Source organism: Simochromis diagramma, unplaced genomic scaffold (assembly GCF_900408965.1).
Source record: "Simochromis diagramma unplaced genomic scaffold, fSimDia1.1 OVJJ01000669.1, whole genome shotgun sequence".
In the NCBI taxonomy this organism is placed as follows: Eukaryota; Metazoa; Chordata; class Actinopteri; order Cichliformes; family Cichlidae; genus Simochromis; species Simochromis diagramma.
This window is the reverse complement of record NW_024387458.1, coordinates 5,891,517-5,906,277: the sequence shown is the minus strand read 5'-3', so window position 1 is coordinate 5,906,277 and position 14,761 is coordinate 5,891,517. Positions and strand designations below refer to the sequence as shown.

General features: G+C 38.7%; 1 protein-coding gene across 2 annotated transcripts in view; it reads right to left on the bottom strand.

Moving 5' to 3' along the window:
- gcgrb (glucagon receptor b) overlaps nt 1–14,543 on the bottom strand; it is a 59,339-nt gene extending 44,796 nt beyond the window's left edge. For both annotated transcript variants that reach the window (XM_040014336.1, XM_040014337.1), the window contains exon 1: nt 14,250–14,543. The gene's annotated coding sequence lies outside the window, so the exon portion shown is untranslated. The remainder of the gene's footprint in view (nt 1–14,249) is intronic.
- Between the last annotated feature and the right edge of the window lie 218 nt (nt 14,544–14,761).

Genomic DNA, 14,761 nt, shown 5'->3' with positions numbered 1-14,761 from the left:
ACAACAAGAGGGATTGTGGGAATTCAATCAAAGGGAATGCAGAAACACACTGTGCAGTCCTTCAACAAGGCAACAAAATACGTGGTCAATTATGGCTTGTTGACTGACTGTGAATACATACACTTTATTAGCCAAAGTATTCACTCGTCTTCTTCACATGCATGTGAACTTGATTGATTCTTAGGTTTAATATGATGTTGGCCCAACTTTTGCAGTTATAACAGCTTCAACTGTTCTGGGAACGCTTTCCAAGAGGCTTAGGAGTGTGTTTATGGGAATTTTTAATTCCTTTTCACAGTCTCTGCTCTTATTCATCCCAAAGGTGTTCTACCACATTGAGGTCAGGACTCTCTGCAGGGCAGTCAAGTTCTTCTGCCTAAACTTGCTCATTCAGGATTTTAGGCCCTTGCTTTGTGCACTGGTGGGCAGCCATGTTGGAACAGGAAGGGACCTTCCACCACTGTTCCATCAAAGGTGGGAGTATGAAATTGTCCAAAATGTCTTGGTATGCTGAGAACACCAGACCAAGCCAACTCTTGAAAAATAGCTCCAGACCATAATCCACCAAACTTTACACTTGGCACAATGCAGTCAAACATGTACCGTTTACCTCACAACCACCAAATCCAGATTTGACCTTTGATTACCACATGGTGAAGAGTGATTTGTCACTTTAGAGAACGCTGCTGTAGAGTCCAGTGGTGTATTTTACACCACTGCATCCAATGCCTTGCATTGTGCTTGGATATGACTGATTGATCATGGAAACCCATTGCATGAAACTCTCTACACACTCTTTTTGAGCTAATCTGAAGGCCGCATAAAGTTTCCCACTGTGCAAACTGACGTCAAAGTGACGTCTTTGACATGTCAGTTATGTATGTTCAGTTTTGGTACACTGGTGACGTCTTTTTGTTTAACATCTACCGAACGTTTAGTGTTGTCGTACAGCCTCCGTGTACAGGCTAAAATGTGCTTATTGTGGACATCTTTTCAATGTCAAACTCATTATAGACACTGTTTTTATATTGCTTCTATAGGCACTGCAGTCCCATGTTTCCAGAGGGTAGAGGGCATGTTTTCTGTACAGAAACAGTTATGTGTAAAGGAATGCAGGGTGCTCAGAGGACATTTCCAAGATGGTGCAGACTCTTTAGCTAAAACAGAAAGCTAACTTTCATGTTACTCTGTAACATGAAAGTTCTGTAACAAGTTGGATAACAAATTACTTTCCTCTGGAAGTAACTGGGTAATCCACTAAAATGTGCAATAATATAGTACATATTTATTACATTCATGCATGTAATGTCTTTGATATGCTGCTCCTCCTATTAGACATGAATGTAGTTTTAGAGATGGGAATTTAGGTCATATTATTGTTGTGGTTTCTATATGTATCTATAATTATCAGTTTATTCTTACAAAAAAGAACTTGCAACTTAATATTGTTGGCTGTTCATCAGCAATAAAGTAATTTAGCAATTTATTTAACCTAACATCACTTTCCATGTACCAGAGTAGATGGCTTAAACTTTAGCTGCCCTGTGTGTCCTGTAGAGAGCTGGGATATTGGTTGTCCAAACAACAGGAGTCATGACGACAGACATGGAGCATGACTAAAACATTAGGTGTCTGTGAAAGACGCGGAGGGGTAAGTGATATCCTGGAGGGTAAATGGTCGCCCATCTGAGTCTAAATACTGTTTCCACGAGCACTACTATCTTTTACATAACTGTGCGGAGACAATGCCCAGAATGCACAGGTGAGTGCACGAGCCAAATAAAACCTCATTCAGTAAAGCTCAGATGGACAGAACCAGAACACCTGCGCGATCTCAGCACCGATAAACCTGGACGCATCACAGTTCATTTTTTGACTTGCAGGCATGTGTGCATATCTTAGAGATAGAGTTACATAAAAATGTTTATGTGCCCACACTGGTTTGGAAAAGCATCTGGCAGTGAATTAATTCATCAGCCTTTGTTTACTGCCTATTTATATACAGTAATTAATGAGTAAGTGGCACTGGGGGATTGTCTATTGGGATTCATTCCTGACAGGAAACAGCAGTGACAGCAGATCTGTGTTGATTGTGTCAAAATGTCCGACTTGACTCAGCCAAGTGCCGGAGAGCACAGGCAAACCTCATCTATTTTTCTCTACAATTTCCTGTCTATCTTTCTCTTCCCCATCTTCTTCTGTCTTTCCCCCTTAGCTATGTATGATAGATCACATTATGATGTATATTAGCGCTTCATGTAAAATGGATAAGTTCTGAAGCGATGAATTCTCTATATCTTCATTCCATTTTTTTCTCCAGCATATTTCTGGTCCAGTTGCTGCACAACTAAAAAACTACAGAGTGATACATCGCTGCAGGAAAAACTGTCTGCACTGAGGATTTAGTTAACACAGACTTAGAATAAGAAACTCTTTCCTCTATATTTCTGCTCAAAGGATATCTTAATGGTTTCTTGACAAAGATAAGTAAACAGACTCTGTTAAACTGAAACGTTTGACAATGAGTATCAATGAAAACATACAGTAAACGCAATAAACATTAAAATATGCCAATCTTTTGATAATGTTTGGCTGTAGCTTTGACTCTCTCAGTTTAAACATGGTTTCCTATTTATATCTAAGATATAAGATAAAACAAGTCATAAAATAGCCTTTTTCAAACTAGAAGACTAAATTCAGTTACGGCAGGATGTGGTACATTTGTTCCAATACAGCAGAGTAACTCCATTCCATCCTTCCTTCCAATTACTTCCATTTCATCCTGTCCCTAGCATGCCCCTTGGTCACACCAAACCTCTGCATGTCCTCCTTCACTACATCCATGAATTTTCTCTGTGGTTTTCCTCTTTTCCTCCTGCCTAGCAACTCCATCGTCACCATCCTATCACTATACTACATTAGTAAGTGAATCATATACACCAGCGGTCCCCAACCTTTTTTGCGCCACGGACCGTTTTATGCCCGACAATATTTTCACGGACCGGTCTTTAAAGTGTCATGGATAAATACAACAAAATAAAACTAGTACCGGTACCGAAAAAAAGAATATTTATTCATAACACACGTGAAAAGACCAAGGAAAACCGAGTTAACAATAAAAACGATAACAAAATAACGCTAAAAACTGATAAAAACCCTGAAAACCATACATTTCACACCCGAGCCTCAACTCTCGCGGCCTGGTACCATGGCCCGGGGGTTGGGGACCGCTGATATACACAGTGTACCTGATAAAAGTGTACTAACAAGTATCTAACAGAGACATAATGGAAGAGGAACTCGTGTATTATATTATATTATCCACCAGCTGATAGGCTTCCTGTGTGGCTTCTGGATTTGAAGCAATATTAAAAACAATATTGTAACAAATAATTGCAACCAAATAAATGTAGCATTAAAATCTGCAGTGAAATCCAAAAATGCATCTTTTTTGAACACTAACATGAGTTATTACTACATATAAAACAAATACAATGTAGTTTTTAGAAACAAACACATTTACATTTTAAGTTTTAAAAGCTGATTTTCTTGCTCATTTCTCTTTATGAAGTTGTTGTTGATAATTACTTCTGTCAATCACCTTAGACACGAGAGAGAGAGAACGCTAATATATAATTTTTACAGTCATGTAGAAAAGAAGATTTCCACAGAATGCTATGCAATCCTGTGAAAGATTAAGTGCACATTTACAAATCCACTTGATTAAGAGATCATCGACAAACTCTGTATATAAAAGCAGAAGTTTGGCTGTTTGCTGGTCTGGTTTACTCAGGTCTGTGTTAATGCAGTCTCACAATCCTGGAGTGGATATTCCAGCAAATTCACTGCATGCAAAGCTCAGGAAAAAAAAAACAAGAGCTACAACTCACACTCAGTTAGTTTGTTAAACATTAAAGTTCATGACAGTTCATTTAAATAGACTGAACAACAATGGTTTGTTTGGAAGGATTGTCAGAAGAAAGCTTCATCTCTCTACAAAGTTTTACAAGCTATTAAATCATGAGGCATACTGAGTTTTTCACAAGGCTGAATAGAGTCTTGTGTAAATGTTCTTGTGCTCTGTATGATTGTATACACATTCTCCCACTGCAAAACTTCCAGTTGTGGGGTCAAATGAAAGTCAAGGGCAAGGATTTAGGTACCACCCACTCACATACAATTCCGTTTGTGGGATGGCTAGAGACAGAAGAAGTTCAATTTTACGCACCAAGAAAGAGAATGAAAAAAATATTGGAAGAATACTAGTGGTGTAATTTTAAAGCAAGACTTGCGGGAGGTGTGGGAGAGCATAATGGAGGCTACAGAGATGGTTACTGTAGAGTGTGAAGAGATAACGGAAAAAGGGGGAAACTGAAAAAGGAAGAAATCCAGCCGAACAACAAAGGGAGTGTGTTTAACCCAATCCTTTAGATTTAAAAAGGGAGGGTTATTACCACCGATGGGTGAACAGGGTAATAGATGCAGTCCAGAAACAGTAAGAGTAAGATTGACATAATAGAGCAGGGGATGACGCAGGTAGTGATAAATGTGAAGGTCCTATTCTTTTCAATTTTGCTGCCAGTTAGAAAAACTTCCAGAATGGACAGAGAGTCATTAATGAATGCAGCCACAGTGGCATCACAGGCACATGCATGAATGTCACAGTTAGCTGCACAGAATAAAATAAATAAAGAAATAAAACTAAATATAGCTAATAGCCGCCATCAAAAATTACTGTTGTTAATTGCTGTGAGTTAACAAGCTGTTAGCTATATTTATAATGAGTGTAACAAGCAGGAAATGATGACCCTGTCTTAATTTTATCATGTATGTGCTATATTAAGCACCACATTTCTAAAAATGACATTCATAGAGAAAAGGGAGTGTAATGTACTGTTGATGACAATACTGTAAATACACATCTCTTTTTTTTGACATGTGTTTATAACATTGTACAGTGGTGGAAACATGAGATTTTACAGAGTTTTTAACGTTTCCACTTTTGTCATTATGAATTCACTGCAAAGATAAAACCTTTATGAATGAATGAATGAATCAAGGCTTTATTGGCCACATGCAGGTTGCCCCGCAGTGGAATAGAACCCCCCCCCCCCCGACTTACACGCACAACATAGACATCACATGGGAATACAGGTCGGAGATCGGCAGCGTTACAGAAAAACACTGAAAAAGTACACAACAATGGGAAAGTAGAAGAGGAAAAAGAGACCTCCTTGTTTCCTGTTCTCATACTGGGCTCCTGGGAGGACAGCATGAGAACAGGAAACAAAAAAACTCCTCTGCACGGACGGCTCATAAATGTCCACAGTACAACATTATGGAGCACGTGACAAGCCACAGGGTTGGGTAGGGGGTGAGGAGTAATCCGAAGGAAACACAGCAGTCATCCTGCCCTGCGCTATTATTCCAGCGTGGGCCCAGACCCGCCGTGGTCTCCAGGAGGGGATATAATGAGGATATGCAAAGATGTTGGAAATGGAAAATCCTTTACTGTTCTTTGTTGTGTTTAAGCTATAGTAATGTTAGTCTGGGTCTGTGCCCACATATTAGACTAGTCAGATAATTGTTTGTTCAGCATGTGCAGCACAGTGGCGCAGTAGTTAGTACTGTTGCCTCACAGCAGACTAAATAGGTGAAACAGCTAAGAAAATGCAGAAAGGAATTTCTTTAGTGTACATTTTCAATTCAGTGCTTTTCAATTTGGAAAAAATACTGTTGCAACAACTTTACATTTTCAGCCTATTCACATAACATTACTTCCTCAGAGATATTCTGCTGTTTCTGACTTGTTATCACAGGGATCGTTTTAGATGTGACTCTAGTCCAAATCACAGCACATCCATTATCTTTAACTCATATGTGGCAATTTTCTTAGAAAATGACACAATTTCAAAATTAGACACGAGGCCATCTGCCAAGATTCTTTGTTTGATGTAATTACAGGCTGAGCGTTTTATTATTATTGTCATTTCAGCTTGTCTGCCTGACATCCCTCTCACTCACAGAAATGATAGCCATGCTTCATTACACATAACACAAACTTTGTAGCAAGAGTTAGTAACTTTTCATAATTCTTTAATCGCTTTTTTTAAAAAAAAATAAATATAAAAAATGCACTAAACACTCCCAAACATCCCATGGGTACTCTTGCACACTTCCCTCTGTACCATTCAGCAATTAGCAACTCAGAGACAGCGTTCACACACCGTGTGTTACTTAGAATAGAGTAGAATAGCCTTTTATTGTCATTGCATATGTTCAACAAAATTGTATCAATTCCATTTTTTTTCTTTTATACCCCCATTCCCAACACATTCCCATTCATTTATTTTTGACAGTCACAAGGACGTATATCCCTGTAAGCAAACTGTGTTTGTGAAACACACTAAAAGTTCAGCAATTTAAGACATCTGTAAGGCCTCATGTCACATTGCCCTGCAGCCAGTTAAATAGCCACAAGGGTGTCTCATGATGATGACATCAGATTGAGGAGTTAAATTATTGTGATTTTAGCTGACGTACACCAACTTTGTTTCAGCAAGCTGGGGCAATCTGCGCTTATAGTGTGTGTGTGTGTGTGTGTGTGTGTGTGTGTGTGTGTGTGTGTGTGTGTGTGTGTGTGTGTGTGTGTGTGTGTGTGTGTGTGTGTGTGTACAGAATGCGTCACGAGCCACTCTAGGTCAGTGTTGATGAATTAAACAACTGTGTTTATATAGCAGGCCTTCTTTCAACACGCATGCATAAAAAGAATACCCGCAGATCAACAAAGTTTCACCCTTCAGCATGTTCTGCTATCCTGTCTTTATTTCATAACTAATGAAAACAAAGCAAATGTTCCCTCTTAAAACGGAATAAATGTTAATGGGTATCAGCTTAGTACAATTTTCCACTCAGAAAAAAATGGAAATTCACAAGAATCTGAGATTAGTACATTTCCTTCAAGCTCATTGCTGAAATTGACATTTTGCACGGTTCATACTGAGTTCTACCATAACAGAGGGAAGAAAACAAAAAGGCAGGACCCTTGATGTAATGAGAAAACTCAAGGAGGGAAAGCAATGCCTGTAACACCATTGTCACCCTGTAAACAGTGCCAGAGTTTTGCTGGTGTTTTTGTTTTTTGTGCACCTCTCACTTTTTTGTAACCTGCCATGTGCAGTGCTGAGAGCAGCAGGGAGGCTGGCGTGGGCAACTTAAAGACATAATTGTACTTCTGTGTCCGTCCTTGTCAGCAGTTTAATGGAGCCCAGAGATTTTTAGATTTCACAGAGGGAGATGCTGGAACAGTCTGAAAAGATGAAAGGTTCTGGAGAAAACTGTGAAAAAAAGTTGTTTGCTTTTTGAATTGATTTCTTCTACTGAGTGGTGACACCTTTCATTCAGCCGAGTACTGCATCAGGTTTGGAGCTCCAGTATTAACGGTGACAGGATTGTGGTGACACAGCTGGCACACAAAGTATCAGTATTAGTTCAGGCAAGTCACAAAGTCCAAGTCAGCCAGCAACCCCAGTACATTAGCTGAAACAACCCATCTCAGTGCCAGCCTGTATCTCCTGATGGCTCAACTAACTACCCTTCACAAATCCAATTGGCAAATATTATATTGGGCACACCATTTAAGTTTGTTTAACAATGTACCACCAGGTTCGGTAATCCAACTTCACCTTAGCGTATCCATTTCATGCTGTCTAACGTAATCGATGTCCTGGATGAGGGTTCTGTGCTCTTATTTCAAAGAACAGAGTCATGCCGCCAAATATAAATTACTGCAGAAGGAACTGGAACAGTCTTCTCTTGACCAAACTGCTCCTGACTGAAATGTACATGTGCACATTTGTATGCAGGAGAGAATGACTAATAAGAGATTCTGAGTGTAATCACTCTCTCTGTTCTTTAACTCATTGTAATGAAATAATAACAAATGCAGGATCAAATACAGGACTCTACAAAAGAAAAGAAAAATGAAATACGCAAGGCTGGCTTTAACATAAACCTTCTATTTCTCAGCATGTTAACAACAGTCAGGGACTTTGAAGTTCGACACAAGAAAAACAAACCATCCAATCAGCATTAAGCAGTTGGTTATTTTGTTTTGAACGTGTAATGTAATGCAGAAAATAATGCACTCCTGTGCATGTGTGTATTTATGCTTTCTGATGTGAGGTAACCTATGATGTTTGATTTAATCTTGGTAATTAGGTCTCGTGGAGTTCAGAAAAGAGTGCAAGTCTAGCCTGTGGTTTAAATGCATCATTGAATATGTTGTAATTTGGGCTTCCATTCACTTCTTATAATGCTATCGTGAGCCTCTGTTTTTCTTGCGTGATGCCACAGATAAAAAAGACAGTGAGAATAATAACTGGCTGTTCAACTAAGCGGCAAATGTCAGTGTGTGTTTATATCATCCTTTCTGCTTAAACCAGAAGTCAAACACAGCTCCTTGTAGTTTACCTGCTAGACTTTACAGTTGCTGAAAAGACTGGAGTTCATCCTTGCACAAGCAAACAGGAGAACATCTTATCGCCTTCAGTGGAGCTACTATTTATTTATTTATAGCTGTTTCTAGAGTGGAGTAATTTAAGTATTAATTAAGCCTTCCAGTTCATCAACAGCCATAATACATCTCAGCTGTTCCTCGTGGACTTTGGTGTTTTATGCATTTAATAAATATTCTCTGTGCATAATGTCAGCAATCCCATAACAGATATTTTTTAAATTTATACATTTAAAAAAAAAACCTCAAATGCAGTTTGTTTGTTTTGCCTCAGCTGTAAATTCATGGAAAACCAAGTGGCAGGTTTTGAATTTTACGGCCCCCATGCTTTTGTGTGCACCAAGTAATGCAAGTATTGCATTACTTTCATCAAATTACATTTTTCAGTAACAGAGAATGTAATGTCCTACTGTGTTAAATTCAGTAATCACAACACAACTGCAATTATGTCGTTACTTGCATTACAGAGGTTCTGAATTTACTGCATCTGCATGGCAAGTGGATAGAAAAAAAAAAACTTCAAACATGGCCTTTATCTTGCGCTACAGTAATCTTTTATTTTAGTTCAAGAGCAGGAGAAGGAAAATGATGGAGCAGTCTACACCTTTTGAGGAGTGAAAAACTTGTAGACTGCTCCCCCTACATGTTTTGAGGAGTGGAGTGAACAGTCGAATGAACAGGAGCACAATGGTAAAGTGAAAACTGGATCCAGGACAGAAATAAGTGGATTTTACTGCAAAAACAACTCCGGCTTTTTGCAAGAATCTGCACAGAAAGCTAGTAAAGAACCCAGAGTGATGGTAAACATTTCAGATCACCATATGAAGTAATGTGAAAGCAATGTAAAGAGTAGTGTAATATTATATCTCCAGGTCCATATACAATTCAAAATCTTAGTATAATGGCAAATAAAGTGTGGTCATAAAAAGCAATTGCTATTAGTACGGCTGGGCCATATCATACCGTTCACGGTAATACCGGTATAATGTTAGGCAATGAAAATGAGAAAAAATGAGAAAATGAGATATCGCGATAGAATACGGGTAAAACGCACGCGCAGTGCCTTTGTTTTCATACGCACATGGCGGAAAAAGCACGGCAGCGACGGAGAATGAGAAGGGCGAAAGCGTATCGTTGAATGAAACAGATGAACCATGTTTATAATTGGTTTGTAAACATGATGTAACTTCAGTGGTGTGGAACTGGTTTGGCTTTCGTCCGGCAGATGCACACCAAAGCACATTTTTTGGTAGAGGATGCAAGCGGGCCGTCGTTATTACGAACCAATTTTATGTGGTACGCGGCACTAAAAAAATCGCTCAAAAAATGTTTTAGTACGACTTTGCTAAGCTACGAAGCCGCACCGCTTGATGGATTGTCGGAGCATTACAGCTACCGTAGTCAGGAGCCTCGCGGAGTAATACGTACTGTGCTTTAACATAATATTACCGCATTGTGTGTATATAACCAATTTTTAAGTTTTGTGGATATTATACATGGTTATGCTCAGGATATGTCGGCCAATTTCCACTGGAAATACCTTTTGGTTAAACTGTCAGCAAGGAATTTGCATTTGCACTGTTACATTTTTATATAGCTTTAATGCACATAAAAAACAGCTGCTTGTTTAAGTGAAAATACATTGATGGTTTTTTTTCCACAAATAAAGTTAATGAGTTATTAAGTATTTTGTCTCGCATCAATTATATTGTCAGTAATATCGTTATCGCATATTTTCAAATATATATCATGATAAATATTACTGACTCAGAGTTGTCCTGCCCTAGCTATTAGTTTCAGCTGTATTTTATATTTAGCCAACAAAAGCTAACTAATATCTTGTGAACACTTTCATTACAGCATGAAAATGTTAGCATTCAGCTTAAGTACAACTATAATAGCATACAGCGTCTTAGAGGACAGTAACATTCAGGGTCCTTCCACAGTCTTTTGCTTTACTCTAATACAGCAGTTTAAAACCTTTTTACACCTGACATGCCTCATTTTCAAAAGTCCAACAAGAAAAGTTCAAGCTTCACGCTCCATCATTTTTTATCAAATTTTAACAATAAAACACTGCATCCCACAACCGCACAAAGTAAACTGATGCATGCCTAAATCTGTTAAGAAGACGCAGACTGTCCCACCTGTATGCATATGGATCACACCTCCCAAACCAATAAGATTTGAAAAGAAAGCAAAATCACACAAGTAGGAGCTGAATGTATGTCTGGGCAGGTAACATGGCCAGTGTGTGCAGGTGGTGGCGTGATTATACTGAATGTGAACGAACCTTAAGTCCTATTTAGCTCCACTGATACTGACTCAGAGTTGCATGTTTAGAATGGCTAAAAACCTTGGAGTACTTCCCGGGAAAATATCAAGGATCATATCAGCCATCACTCACTGGATGCAGTCCCTAAGCATGAAATCACTTGAGTTGCAACACTGACACCCACACACTGTTCCTGCCACGCAGACAGAAAAAGCAATCAAGGTATGATGGTTAGGATATGACATTCCAGGGAGTAAGCGCTGATTTTCTACACAATTGGCATGCTGTGACATGGGGTGATAGTGGCAAATCCTAACAAGTCACTCTGTCAAACCACAACTGCACAATTTACATCTGTGGTTTACAACCTTCACAGCCTTTATATCTTGGGGTAGTTAGTTGGGTTTGGGAGTAAAGTGGTCTCTGCCACTTAGTATGGATATCATGCTAAAGAGAAACAGAGCACAGGGTTGCATAGCTTAAGAAGAAGGAAGAATAGAGGAACAAATGTTAAGCCTGTTAAAAGTCCAGGAATCCATAGAAATCTCCAAGCATGGAAAAAAACATAAATATAATTGACTTGTAGATACAAGTAAATGCCTAACATATGTCATTATCTGAAAGAATTGTGAGACTACTGGAGTATCATAGGTGTAGTTTGTGAAGAGTTTTTATAACAATCATTTCACAGCCTCACAGTCACATTCACTGTTTTCATAGTAAAAATGTCATTGAGATGTGTTGCTTTGTACAAGAGAGTGTGTTTGTACAACTTCAGGGCTAGACCTCTAAATATCACACACCGAAAATATGTTTAACTTGACTTCCACTGAGAAAGATGAAGAGGTCGATACACTGACAAGATTTGGACAACTGTGCAGTGGATTTTAAACTAAGCATTTAAGATGTGACTGTAGGGCAGCCTTTCAGAGTTTAGCAAACATAATGTATTAACAAACGCCAATGCTGCCAGTGGAAACAATGCACTAGTGTTTTTTGATGATGTACAGAGCTGCCGTCTCTGGTCTGATTCAGACAAATGCTGTGAAAATGAATAATGAACCAAAGCATACTGCAGAAGCAAACCACACCCAGACTTGCTCAAGGCAAAGAAAAGGAATGGGATAGATGATCAGGTGACCATCTATAGCTAAACTGGTCACCTGATCGCAACCCAAAAGAACATACTTTTCAGATATTGAAGAGAAAACTGAAGGTAGATACCCACAAACATAAATTATTAATGCAATACTTTTTAAAAAAACAACAACTTTGATCTAAAGCTGAAAGACTGCACTTCGATCACATCTTGATTGTCTGAATTAAAATCCACTGTTGTGTTGTACAGAGGCATAATTACACAAACTTTGCCATGCTTATGGACCTAACTGTACCTTCTAGCAGTACAGAAGGGTTTATTAAATTAAATAAAATCAGTCTTATATCATAAATGACTCGAAAGGGTCCATGTAAAATCCAACTGATGAGATTTCCCCAGTCTTGGGTTGCAAACCCTTTCTGTCTTTGACTATTGATTGAAAAAGTTCTGCCAGTGAAGCCCTAAGACTTTAACATTGATGATTGCCGCAGGTCGAAATGGTTAATAGATAAATATCCTTAGCTTACTTCACCTGCTTTCATGTTTGTAGATCAGTGTCTGTGAATCAATATCTGTCCTTTATAAATCTTCCCTGCATACAGTTGGCCCATCCTGACCAGGCAAATCAAATCTCTGGCCATCATACCATTACAAAAGAGTGGTCTGATGTCTGGGTGAAAGCACCGAGCCCTCAGCCAAGACATTTCTTTTTTATTGAAAAGGGAAAAAAAAACATATAAGAGGGCAAGAAGACGCAAGAGGAGAGAAAAGGTTCCATTTTTAAGAAATTGGATGCAAGCATCAGAACAAACATTGGGTATTTTGTGTTCAGAAGACTACAATTCAGAGCAGGTCTATCTGTGCATAGAATATATGGTGTTAAGGATGGATGAAATGAATACAGTGGTCTTGTGACTGAAAGTAGCCAGTCATAACCTAATCTAAAATGCCCCCAGGGACAAGAGTCCAAGTTGGCTTCTCTAAGGGCAAACCAATCGGTGTGCAGAGCGTTCAGGTGCAAACACAAATAAAAATACATCAAATACAATAACCATGAAAAGCATCTATATAACTATTTTCTTTTCTTTCTTTCTTTCTATTTTCCTTCTAAATAGGATCAGACAATTACAATACATAACCATACTAAAATTTATCCTATTACAGCTATAAAAAGCTTTGACTGTTTTGTGAGGTCATTATATAATTTAAATTGCAGTCACAGTTTTCTATTTAGTTGTAATGCTCTTCTTTTTTTAATATCACAGTCAAGGAAATGATCACAAAAAGCACAACATTAGACCCTTACAGAACTACAACACTGACTGATTTATCTGTATAGGGGCACTCTTAGCCTCCACTGACATATTGCACTATGAGCTCTGTCTGAAGCTGCATTAGACAGCTGCGATGAAAGCTGTAAATTACCTGGCAGATATTGGCTAAGGTCTGACGATTTTTACTGTCACTTTTTTCTTTTTTAATCAAGTGATTACATAAGAACAATAAATTTACGGTTAAAGAGAAGACACATTACTTGTTGATGTTACATGGTCCTTAGCTGCAGATGAAAAATGTTAGGAAACTGGAACTTTTTAGGCACATACAGCAATAACATTGCCGTAAAGCAAAAGGAAATATAAATACGTCTCATATACAACTTACATCTTTGCAGTTTTGTGTTAATGCAAAACACTAAAACTTGCTTTGCTGGAAGAGCTTGTCTACTTCATGGCTTTGCTAGAGATATTTATCACAACTCAACTTTTCCACAATCCGATTTAAGTGATCACGGACCTTTCGTTCCAGATTAACAAACCACACGAGATAAACTAACACTGGCATTTCATATTATTTAGTTATCTGATGTCCCATCCCTTTAAAACAGCCCAAATTAACTGGTCCGAATTTATATTAAAGGCTACCTGTGCTTCCGATGATAACTGACGGAAGACGAGGCACATTTAACAAGGTTTGCCAGTCCCTTCATGTGCACTCACACATCCTTGAGAATCAGTCATACAAGAGCACAGAGGCGTGGAAGACAAGAAGGATTTTGTGAATGACAAGAAGGATTGCAACTGTGTAAAGGCATTCAATAAGAACAGTCCTAACACTTTAAAAGCAAAAAGGAAACAATCACCTAAAGCCTCAGCTTGTAGAGCACTTCTAAAAGCTGAGCTTCACATTTCAGTCAACGATGCCGGAGAAAAATTATGTCCCTCAAAACAATGTCCCTCAACAGAGAAACTCGCATGTGACAACCAGAATTATCAGTCATCACTTTCTGTGATGACAGAAACCAGAAAATCAGATAAACAGTGCGAACTCCAACCAGTTTGTTTTCTTTTCTGTTTTTTTACCTATGCGTCCAGACCTCCTCTTGCGCTCTTGGCACCCCCACACTGCCCGCTGTTCGTCCGGCCCATCACAGCAGGTAGGTCCACAGCAGACAGACTATGTATCACAGTGTCCAGAGGCAGATTTATAAAGTAAGAACGAAAAAACAACCTGTGAGTTCTCAAATTAGCTCTAGTCCAGTTAAGCAGCACTGGGTCTTTTTGTTTGTTTCACTCTTGATGTCTGTAAATCACTTTTTAAAGTAAATGTCGCTCTCTTTGCAGTGCGGTCCGCTGTGCGCTGTACTCAACGCTGCGCTCCTAATGGCGCTCCGCGCTCCTGTATTTCACAGAAAGCGATGTAGAACAAGGACTCCAACTTCCGGTGTCAAGTTTCAAAATACAACTCCACATGATGAACGGCAGGAACAATGTATGTGTGTTTCTATACCTGAGTCAGTCTGTATAAACACAAGCACTATCAGAATTGTAATAATTTCGGTGGCGACATTTATTTACCCATATAAATAAAAATT